The sequence below is a fragment of the Cupressus sempervirens genome, chromosome 1 (genome assembly GCF_028749045.1).
Source record: "Cupressus sempervirens isolate cs-2001-9-10 chromosome 1, ASM2874904v1, whole genome shotgun sequence".
In the NCBI taxonomy this organism is placed as follows: domain Eukaryota; kingdom Viridiplantae; phylum Streptophyta; class Pinopsida; order Cupressales; family Cupressaceae; genus Cupressus; species Cupressus sempervirens.
The window spans coordinates 104730992-104743451 of record NC_143118.1 but is presented as its reverse complement, the minus strand read 5'-3'; the positions used below and the strand labels follow the sequence as shown (position 1 = coordinate 104743451).

At 34.1% G+C, this 12460-nt stretch overlaps 1 long non-coding RNA gene across 1 annotated transcript in view; it reads left to right on the top strand.

Annotated features, from left to right (window-relative positions):
- The window catches only part of LOC149576434 (uncharacterized), a 32398-nt gene extending 30696 nt beyond the window's left edge, over positions 1-1702 (top strand). Inside the window, exon 3 of the long non-coding RNA XR_016354291.1 lies at positions 1622-1702. This is a non-coding gene — a long non-coding RNA (uncharacterized LOC149576434). The remainder of the gene's footprint in view (positions 1-1621) is intronic.
- The last annotated feature ends 10758 nt before the right edge of the window (positions 1703-12460 follow it).

Below are 12460 nucleotides of genomic sequence, written 5' to 3'. Positions count from 1 at the left end.
CTCAAATAAAGAACTAATGGATTACATTAGACCAACACATGGAAATAAATTTGCAAGTACATTTGATCCAAGTGTAGAGGAGAGTAAGAATCTATTGATTAAGCTACAACAAGATAGGAAATTTGATTAGGTTGGCTGTGCCTGGATAGAAGAATTAAAGACCAAAGGTCCCCCTCTTATTGAGAACAATATAAATGTTGGAAATATTATGATAAGCTAAGTTACCGAGAGAGGAGGGGTGAATCAGTAGCCAAAAAAACTTAATCCTTAATTAGCAATTAATCCTTCATGAGTATTCTCATCTAATTGCATGCATGAGAAACTAAAAACATTAAAGAATTCATAACACTTTTGATACACAATTTGGTGACCTAGAAACCTTCCAAATAGAAAGTAAAACTGGGGTGGGGATGGTACCCACAAGCTATAGTACTGTAGTATAAAGTTGGCCTGTTAAGGCTTACAATGGTCACTTTTGATGATCTACCCTATTAAGAGCAATAAGGACTACTAGGTCTACCTTGCAAGAGGATTTACAAAAATAAAATGAAGTATGCACTTAGTAAAGAGATTTACATAAGACTATTAAGTATACCTTGTGAAAGGATTTGACTAATCCACTTATTAGGATGAAATAGTAGTTGATCTTTGATCTATAACTTGGTTTGTTGAATGAGATTCCTTTGAATGTAGTAATCACCTTGTTGTGATAGATAAATTTTTGCTGCTCCTTATACTGATGTAGCCTTTGTAATTTTCTCTTCTTATCTTCTCTACTTATTACATTACTTCCATCCCATATATTGGATGTGATACAATACATTACATATATACCAATCCAATTACAAATTACAAAGTCAGGCACAATACAAGTTTACAAAAAATCGCAAAGTTAGCTAAAGTGTAGAAAATTAGGTAATGAAGACAACCTTAGTGAGGTTTTGATACTTGGCATCCATTGTAAATGATCGACATCATAATGCACTCGATAAACATAGAAGCTCAATCCATACTAATCACTTCAAAGTAGTCTTGAACTCGGGCTACACTAGTAACTTGGTGAATACTATGAAAATCGACATATAAATTGAATCACTTGATTCACACTACATAGCTCAATCAATGCTATTACTATGAGCTCATTATAAATTGAGTCACTTGGTTAACATTGAGTTGCTTGGTTAGCACTTGACTCACATCACATCAACTACAAACTCGGTAAGCGTTGCATAACTTGATTTGCATTGATAAAATCAACATATACTGAGATGCTTGATTTACACTACTAATTATCACCATGGTAGTAACTACTCTATGCAAACTAAATATTGTCCCTTGGACTCGTTAGTAGTTGTAGACCTTGATAGATACTAAAATGCATGGTTAACATTGTTAACTATTCAATATGCTTGGTAGATACTTACAATCTTAATAAGTGTGTCACTAATTAAAAACATGATTGAAATGACAATAGGAAATGTGTTACTTGATATAGATAGATTTAGAGAAGTAGTATCAAATTACCAGATCTCAATGAACAAGCAATCAAAAACTTAATAGAGAAATTGGTCCAATTACAAGAAGTAATTGACATGAAACTTAATGTTGTTGTGATCCACAGAGTACTACAATCAAGCCAAGAACCATTTCTTCATCGAAAACAAGTTTTGGAGTCCAAAATCAAAAGTTTAGTAAAGTGTGAGCAAGAATTAAATTGTGTATATGATTTAGTGAAGAAATCTATAGACAAAATATTTGAATATTTGAAGGTTCTACAAAGTGAATCATATGTCACCAAAAATAATCAGTTGGTAGATATTGAATGAATGAAGATTAAGTTTCTCCCATTTATTGAAGAAGCTACAAATCCAATGAACATCCAAGTGGCAAGGATTTTGGGCCTCACAATAGTAGATTGCATTCTGAAGTGAGTAGTGGAGAAGCTCCAATCATAGATCTCTAGAGTAGAAAAACTGAAAAAAAATGCATGACTATTGGAAGGTCAAAGCTAATAATATTATTATCCCAAGTATCACTAAACTAAATAATGTTATTGATGCAATGAAGACACACAGAGCTAGAACCTTTAGTCCAAACAAGAAATAATGTGCAGTCATAGGTGTTACATTTCCATTGTAGGATGTGACAAGTGTCACCCCCTCTTTCTCTCTATCCCTTTATAATATTGTAGCTATATTTGGCATTCCCCTCATAGGCTAAAATTTTGTAATGGATGATTTCTTAGTGCATCTTATTTTTAGATATATTTCCTCAAAGATGATCAGTATTTTAATCATTAAATGTAAATGACCAACTCTAATAGACCTATAAATGTAACTTTTGAAGAAGTAAATAAGGATCAAAAAATTGTGGTGTGAACAAACCCCTATAGCTTTGACTACTGAGTGAGACTCTATGCTTGTACTATTTCTCGTTGTTCATTACATTGCATGTTATCATTAGTTTTGTAGTGCTTGGAAGTGATCTTTTTGGTCAATGAAAGTTATAGGTCTGTGGATAAAATTTGTGTTATTGATTTCTTATAGTGGTTATATGATATAAGACTATTATTTACATTTTAATTTCATTTTCTTAGTTCTATGTAAAGTAGTTTTTCATTTGCATTCTCATCTCTCTATAAGGATTTTGAGTGTAGTTGATGAAAGTTGCTAAGTTGAAAACAAGCTTTGTATTATGAGATTCATGATAACTTGGGCAATTCATATGTTGTCTAGTTAGTTGTATTCTCTTCTCTTTGTAGTATGCATCCATAGATTATCCATATATTGTTTCATATTGTATTCAGTAAGTAGAACCATTGTATCTTAGGAGGTAGAAAATTTTAAGTCTACTTAGGTTTCTTGTAACTATGAGCCTCTTGGTTTACCTTTACTCCCTTCTAGTAAAGAGCATGACCCTAGGAAAATAATTGATCTCTTAAAAACAATCATTGAAAATCTTTCCACATAAGGTAGTTGTACCTTTCAATTCAAGGGTCCTTGATAAAATACCTACATTAGCCCATTTTGTTGGTTTTAGCCTAGTCTTCCACTACACTGGGAACTGTATGAGTCATGGTATAAAACAAATTCAAGGAAGAGAAATTGTTAACCAACACACATAGAATGAGATCACCAATATCATATTTTATTGCATCGAAATATCATCCTTGAGTACTGTTGACATGAAAGTTTGCACTGTTGCCTAAAGTTTTGACCTAAAGGAAACCTTGTGTAACATGGAAACAATCTCAAAAGTGTGGAACTTTGCAATTAGAGATTGAATATCTAGAGAAGGTCAAGTTCCTAACTATCAAGGTGCACCTAACTATTTCTTGAGAGGAAAAGGGAGAAGGAGATTCATAGAAATCAAACTACCTATCCTAACCTAGAGAGGGTGATACACCAAATAGTATTTTGATCTACTTCTTCCTGATAACTACACTAAAAGCCAATAGACTTTACAAGATATACCATTATCTACATTGCTTCAATCTTAAACCATAGAAAAGTTTAAAAAAACATAACCATGCAATGAATACAATATATTCACTTAACATATTAGTTAATTGATATGCACATAATCATATGGTATTATAATTGCTAGAATACATTAGGGAAAATAATGCATGATAGATTACACAAACTTAACTAGTTGAGAATGGATATGACAACACTAATTTGTATCAAATAAGAGGTAAGAATAATTATAGAGAATATCTATAGAAGAATTAAAAAGAGAGATGGATGGATTACCAAGGTCATGGAGTATAAAATTGAAATTAAGATCACCAAGCTTGTAAGAGGAAAGGGAGTGTGTGAACAAATTGCCTAATTTTCTGAGACACCTGAAGAGGCTCCCCTCTTAATACAAGGTGAACAACCAATATAGAATGAAGATCAAAATGATTGGTTGCATGGCATGACTACCTTCTTGGTAGAAGGAGAAGATAGTATAGATTGAAATCTATTCCTTATGTCTTGGTGGATGGAATATTGTTTAGGAAGGATTTTGATGGAGTCCTATTGAGTTGTATTAAAATTGATCAGATCAACAAGTTATTAACAGAGTTCCATGATGGCTCTATTGGTGCCCATTTCTCATCCAGAATTACAACAATGAAGATAATGATGGATAATTACTATTGGCCAACCTTATTCAATGATCCTCATGAGTGGGTGAGGAAATGTGAGAAATGTGCATTCTTCTTAGGGAAACAAAGATTGGTTGCCCTTCTTCTTCATCCTATTCAAGTAGATCAACCCTTTGCCCAATGGGGTCTAAATTTCATTGGTCCAATAAATCACCCTCTAGTTCTGGTCACAAATGGATCTTTGTAGCCATAGATTATTTCACAAGATGGACAAAAGTATTAGTTTTGAGAGATGTAACAAAGACTTTAGTAGTTGAGTTCCTTGATGGAATAGTGACTAGATTTGGTGTTCCTTCAACTATCATATCAAATAACACCAAGTATTTTCTTAGGACTCATATATGCTCTTGGGCTCTTGAATATGGAATATATTTAAGAACTTCCTAAAATTATTATCCCCAAGGGAATTGTTTGGAAAAATCCTCCAAAAAGAACCTCATTAGAATAATGAAGATAATAATTGAAGATAATCAAAGGTGTTGAATGCTAAATTGAAGACTGCCCTTTGGGCTAATAGAATTACACCCAAGAGAGAATTTGGGAACTCACCCTTTATGCTAGTATATGGACAAGAAGCAAGGTTTCCTATTTTACTTGAGTTCCCCTCTCTTGAATTGACTCATTAGTTGGAGCTAACTGAGAATGATGCTATGATAGTCAAACTGGTAGAATTGATTAAATTAGAAGAAAAGACACAACAAGCTATGCATACACTTGAGGCATATCAACAACAAGTCAAAAGAAGTTTTGACAAGAAGGCTACAACTAGAATCTTCAAAGAAGGAGACATTGTTCCCAACTAGGATGTAGACAGGGATAAACCAACCAGCCACTCCAAGTTTGATGCTACGTGGAGTGGTCCATATGTTATCACCAGCTATAAAGAGGCCAATGCTTTTCAGCTATGTAAACCTAATGGTGATATTTTGAAAATTGTAGTTAATGGAATTTACCTTAAGCCTTGCTTCTAGAGAAGGTTAAAGTTTTATGTACATAATAGAGTAGTTTTCTATCCTCCATGAAGTGCACAAGCATAAGCTATTTCTCTATGAGATAGCAAATTTTTGACATTTTGCAATTGTAGAGGTTGCAAGGGTTCTAGTTTTGTTGTAGAACAAGGTTTATTTTGTGACTCTAGCCCCATGGATTTCTCATGGCCACTGGTCCATGCTTAGAAGGCAAGCATCCCCTCTAAGTTGCCAAAAATGTTAACTATTTTAGCCCCCCTTTCTAAAATGTGAATGATGCTAGTCTTCATGAACACTCAAGGTGATAGCCAAGCATATTTTCATTAGATTATTCATTAATTGTCATGTAAGTATATTAAGGATACGTACAACTTTGACTCTTCCTTATAACCCTAAGTTGTGTGTCACTTTACATCAAAAGAAATATTTTGCATTGCAAAAATACAATTTTCTTTCGTCGCTCTATCACTCCAGTTCATGACTTAACTATCATAGGGATCACAAAGGTGTGATACAATCATTTTCATAATTAGCATGGCTTCATAGTTATTAGTGCTAACATTCATATTCAAGTTGTGAAGGAGTGGCTAGCTATAGATTGCATGATCACATGAAGCTTTAGGTTTAAGTGGATTCAACTTGCGATAGTGCGAGTTTACTAACAACAATCTATCTCTTTATTTTTGCATTATTGAAAGTGGTCAAGGATTACCAAGGTTAGGGTAGCGAGGATGCAAAATAAATTGTTCCTACTATCGCAAGAGTTTTAGAGAAAAATAGGGTTAAGGTAGCAAAACCATGAAGCCCATTGATCACACCATGGTAGGTTCATTGTTGAATTAATGATTCAAGTTGTGATGGTGCGATGATAGTCAGTTTGAAGGCTAGTTCCAGAGTCAAAGTGGTTAGTTAAAAGGAGAAACATGAAGTTGAAATGCAATGATCAATGGTTCAAGGTTATTATCATAGCCTTGTAGGGTCTAGTCCTCGGTTAAGATAAATGATTGCAAAGTTATGAGAAGCATCAAATAGTTAGGGATGTGGTCTTCACAGCATCATAAGTATCTAAGATATAGTCAAGTTTCAAGTGTGATGGTGTGGATGGTAATATTGATAGATAAGGTTTATGGCAATCAAAATTTCACACACATTTCATGTTAACCAAAGATTAGGTCATGAAGTTGTGAGCTTGTGATGGTGGTTAGCCTAATTGTTTTCACAACATCACAAGATTAAACCATGCTTGATGTTTGGTGGTAATGAAGGGATGACAAGGGTAAAATGGATGAATTTGCATCATCATGTGGTTAGAAGATTGTTAAGTCCAAATTGCAGCAAGGGTGTGAGAAGGATAAAATTATGTTATTTGTGGGGTTACAATGGTCAGAGGGATAAAGTGATAAAGAGTTGCAAAGAAGTGATCAAACATGAAATAAAGACATCATGGTTTTGTAAGACCAAAGAGTTAAATAAGAAAATAATTTGTGAAGCTATAAACATATGTAGGTGCAGGTCAACAGGATAGTTAGAATGTTGGGTGAGGTGGAAAAATGTTTCAAGAGCATGAGGCCACTATTAGAGTTGGGTTGTCATTACACCAAAAGACCAATCTATCAATGCTTGATACAACCACTCAACTTATAGTTCATAGGAGGTGGTTAAGCCATTGTTGTTGGTGTAAATATGTATTTACTATTTACACTTAATTTTACTTAGGTTAATGCATATTGAATGAATATATTGTCATTCTGATCATACTTTCTCTTTCTAGTTTACAACTGTGCTTGTCCCTGAGTTCTTAGTTCCTAGGTGAATTTTTCCATAAGGCAAATTCTTACATGGTATCAGAGCAAAATTTTCCTAAGGGAAAAATTCACTCAGGAACTAAGAACTCAAACACAAGCACAACTATAGACCAGCTAGAGGGAGTATGATCAGAATGATGATATATTCATTCAATATGCATTAACCTAAGTAAACTTAAGTAAGTGTAAATAGTAAATATGTATTTACACCAACACACCCAGCCCCCTGCCCCAAGTGCAACATAGGGGAATTCCATTTAGCTTATGAAAACTAGAATTAAATGCATAATGGGTCCTGGCTATGAGGCCATGTTAGGTACCCATGTACATAATGATATGAAATCTCTCATAAAGCAAAGAAAGAGGGAAAACCTCATGGGAAAAACCCTCCCCCAAAAAGAGAAATAAAAAGACAAGATGCATGGATGGATGGAGTAATCAAGACCCCCCTATTATGACATACATCTAGTATATACAAGAGAAAAATGGAGAAGGACAAAACCCCCTAAGAGGAACAAGTCCCCCCCAAAAAGGAGAAGAAGGAGATGAGGTAGCCCCCCCCCCTAAAAGTAGTGTGTTGATCAGTGATAAATGCTCTAATGAAGAAGCTGATCCATGACCTCTAAATGATGTTCCTCTCTTTTGGAAGAAATAAATGCAAGGGTACAAAGGAGATGCATCCCTTGTATGGAGAAAGAATCTAAATGATGTAAGGCATCTTTAAAACTTGTTCAAGTGTCCCTATGTCGATGTTGATGATGGCTTGCTCCAAAACTATAAAACAAAGTGCAGATTGAACAAGGAGTGATGTAGAACCTATTTTAAAAAACCAACAATCTTCTCAAATGATAAAGAGACCTCCTACAAATGCTATACATAAGTATCCACAATCACATCAACCTAGAAAGATTGATCATGTAAAGAATGGACATGAGGGACAAAGTGGGCCCTCACAACAACTATAGAAGGACCATCCTTAGCAAAGAGAAGTGATAGATCATTGAAGAAGTCCTCCAAATCCACTATGCGTGACTCCATGAATAGAGCTAAAATGTCTGGCAAGAAGTCATCACCTGAGGCTGAAAGACCATGTGTACCCTAATGTTCTAAAGTACAGGAATATGTCAATATAGAAATGAATTAATTATTCACCTCAAAGAGAAGAAAAATATCATCAATAGTGTCTCCCACATCTTCAATATGAGACTCCACAAATAGGCTTGCAAGGGCAGAAAGGAAGTTGTTGCATGAAGGTAGAATAGGAAGACATGAAGTGTCCTATTGTAGTGAATCCAAAGAATCTGTGGCTAGAATAGGATTAGTAGGAGCAACAAGAGCTGGAGGTGTGATCTCATCTAAAGAGGAGTTAGCTACAATTGGAGATATGATATCTTTTGGGAATGGAGGAATGTTTGGATCTCCATACATCTCCCAAAGATACATCCAACTATCATAATGATCAGACATCTTAAGGTCGATCATTGAATCAAAAATCTCATAATCGATATATAGAAATAGAACAGTACCAATGAGGGAAGAAGTCTCAACATCATATGTAAGTCCTATCACATATGGTAGTGCATTATGCTGATTGAGATATTTGATAGCCAATTGACTCCATTCTTGATAGTTTTCTAGGGTCAAATAAATCAAATCTTCCTCTTCCATGATGGACTAATCAATGTAACCTCCAAAAAAAAAAATGAATCAAAGAACCCCCCCCTAATGTATGATTTAGGCACTTGATAGCCATTTTCTAATTTAGGGCCTATTTTTGAAAGAAATATTTCTATCTATAAAACCTATAATCTAATTTTAGATCTGGAAAGTAGACAAAAAAAATGCACTTAAAAAAAAAAAATAGAACCTAATTTGGACTCTAGATGAGCCTGTACTAAGCATTTTAAGTGGCAAAAATTAGAATTTGTGAGTTGTAGAAAAATTCAGGAATAAAGATGTCAAACTTCATGTGCCAATGTGTAGATCACAAAATCCTAAGCCCCAAAAAAAAAATTGCTGACAAAAAGGAGTCTGTATGAGAGAGATATCACTGTTTGAAAATCATTGCTGGTAATTTTTTTTGAATCGCCACTGCACCTCCAAAAAATAAATGGCTCTAGATTTTGCCTCAGATGTCTAATTTGGATGAAACAAAATCTAATTTGGGGGTTTTGGACCTTCTAAATGTGATGCAAATATTTGATTTGCACCAGCAAGCTCCAATCTTCATCTGCAAAAAATCTCTCCTATGGCCCTATGGCCAAATTTTTTTTGAAAAATAATGTAGATCCAAAAAAAATAGTAGAGATGCAGATGAAAAAAATGCAGATCTAAAAATTAAATGTACAAATCTGAAATGATCATACCAATGTTGCAAATTAGTCCCTCGAGCACCGGTATGCAAAAAAATTTGCCTCACAATCAAATTTGGCCTAGGTAGGAAAACTTATAGTCGATCTTCACTAAATCAATATTTTGAATGTAATGGCAAGGTTTGATCTAGCTTTAGATGCTTCCAATTTCTATAGTACTCTAGATTTGGGCTAAGGTGCTGAAGCAACAATGGTCTCAAACGGCTATGTGATGAGAAAATCTTCAAGCTCTCATACCATGTAAGAATTTGCCTAAGGGAAAAATTTACCGAGGAACTAAGAACTAAAACAAAAGCACAATTGTAAACTAAGAAGAGAGAGTATGATTAGAATGATGATATATTCATTCAATATGCATTAACCTAAGTAAACTTAAGTAAGTGTAAATAGTAAATATGTATTTACACCAACAATTGTCATGAATCTTGAGGTGAGCATTAAATAAATTTCCAACAATCTCCCCCTCAGTGTTACCCAAGGGTCTGAGGATTTGAACCTGTGAACAAGCCTTGATATCACTTGTTAGAGTGTGGTTGTCATTCCACCAAAAGATTGATCTATCAATGCCCAATACAACCACTCAACTTATAATACACAGGAAGTGATTAAGCCCTTCTCACAAATCCCAAGGGGAGTTTTGAAAAAAATTCCAATAGCCATGTGGTAGAAGGAATTGTTGAATTCAATTGACTTGCTAATGTAGTTGATTTTGCATGATGTAAATATAATCCATGTAGTAGTTGGAAAGATTAAGGAGAAATGATTTGTTTATCTACAACCTGTTTTGGGTGTTCTTAATACCATTACACTTCATGATTCTTAAATGCATATCAAGATCAATTCTTCTTTGATTTGATCTCTTGTGATTGAGTGAACTCTTTTTCTAGCCTATTCTGTCATTTCTTGGGCATAGTTGCACTTCATGATTAGATTTTCTTATGATTCTAAGTTATTTTCCTCATGTGCAATCCAATCTCATGGTCATGAGAGTTTAAATTCAAGGTTGTATCTAGGTTATGCCTTCACCCTATAAAGGAAATTTTGTTGCTTTTCTAAGGATCTCTCTTTTCTAGTCTTCTATAGATATTCTCTTTGATTGTTCTTACCTCTTATTCAATAGAAATCTTTATTGTCATATCTATTCTCAACCAGTTAAGTTTGTGTAATCTAGCATGCCTCATTTTCCTAGATGTATTCTAGCAATTACAATACCATATGATTATGTTCATATCAATTAACTAATCTGTTAAGTAAATTTTTTATATTCCTTGCATGGTTATGTTGTTTTTGACTTGTCTATTATGTTAAGATTGAAGGAATGTAGATAATGGTACATCTTGTGAAGTCTATTGGAATTTAGTGTAGTTATTTGGAAGAAGTAGATCAAAATACTATTTGGTGTATCAACCCCCTCTAGGTTAGGATAGGTAGTTTAATTTATATGCATATGCATCTCCCTTTTTCTCTCAAGAAATATTTAGGTGCACCCTGATAGTAAGGAAGCCAACCTTCTCCAGAGATTCAATCTCTGATTACAAAGTCCCACACTTTTGAGATTGTTTCCATGTTACATGAGGTTTCCTTTAGGTCAAAAATTTAGGCTAGGGTGAAAAGTTTCATTTCAAAAAGTACATATTACATCTCTTTATTTATAGGAAATAATGTATTTTTTTGGATCTAGGAATTCTTCCTTACAAAATGAATTAAAAAATCACTAATTTTATGAAAATTATGTACAAACAAACTCCTAACTATGTGGTAAATAGGGTTGCACTCTTTATTTTCTTAATTACATGGTGCATGGACCTTTACATGACTTGAAAAATCCTAGAGAAAAACAAGATAATAAGAAAGAAGTCTATAGATGATATGGGAGTCTCTAGTAATTCTTTAGATGCAAACTTGGGCTCAGCAATATGTCTATTTGTTAAATTGCCGCCAAAATGCATTTTTGGTGCATGAAACACTCAAAAAATAGAACTGCTAGTTAGGTATTGGTGCCACCAATAGTGATCCAAAATAGTTAGTGCAAATGAAGACCTTCAAATGGTGTACCTTCACACTAGTGCACATTTTCACCTTTAGCGGTCACAAGACCAAAACTAACAAAATTTGTCTAAGTGTCAAAATTTTAGTTTCTAGCATTTGGGTTTGGTGACCCTTCTACCAAAATGATGTTTGGATGTGTTACCTTGAACTTTTACATTATGAACATGATCTCTAGGGTGTCAGGATATTATAAAGATCTATACGTCATTCTCACCTCTCGACGATATTTGCTAACTTCTTGCCTAATCTCTATAAAATCCTCTAGCTTAGAGTCTAATTATGTGAGTGCTTCATTAACTCTAAAAATGTACCTAACATCATCTTTGGACAATGAAGTTTCAAAAAAATCTCAAAACTATTACACTACTACTTTATTGGAGAACAAATGAGTTCTATTGTCATCTTCAAAAGTCTCCAAACTGTCTACACTATAATATCTATCAACTTCCAAAATTTGGTCCAGGGATATTTTCTTCACATCCTAGATGTCTTCATACAACCTAATCATCACCCTATTACAAGACACTATTTTCTCTATCTATTCATCTACTTTATCTAACTCTTCCCCTTAATATATATTTGATAACATTTGATATCTTTGATCCTTAATTGCTCTTAATGCTTCTAGGTCATTAGTCTAGGTGGCCACATCAACCATTGACCCAAAATCTTGGTCTACTATAGTAACTAGCCTACCCATGTTCTTCTATATACCTAGGAATGACTTCATATTTGACTCAATAATCTATACACCTCTATCTTCAAAACTATGATGTCACCTTTTGCACGCATCCAAAAAATGAGTCGTCTTGTTCTCTAGCCACTGGTCATTTGTCAAGGGTAGCTGATACAGTAACATCATGATGGTCAAGGTCTAATGGACTCACTACTTCCTTCATATAATCCTATAATTTATCATTGGATTTCTCAACTCCAAATATTAGCCTCATCTTCATCCAAATGTCCAAACACTTCTTTAAGGTATGTGGTGGGAAAAACTTTGTATGTGTCTTGGGTGGCCTTCCCCAACATGACTTCCTTCACTTGATTTTCTTTGGGAGAAATATCCTAGACATCTACATGGGGAGGAATAATTTCTATATGTTCTATAAA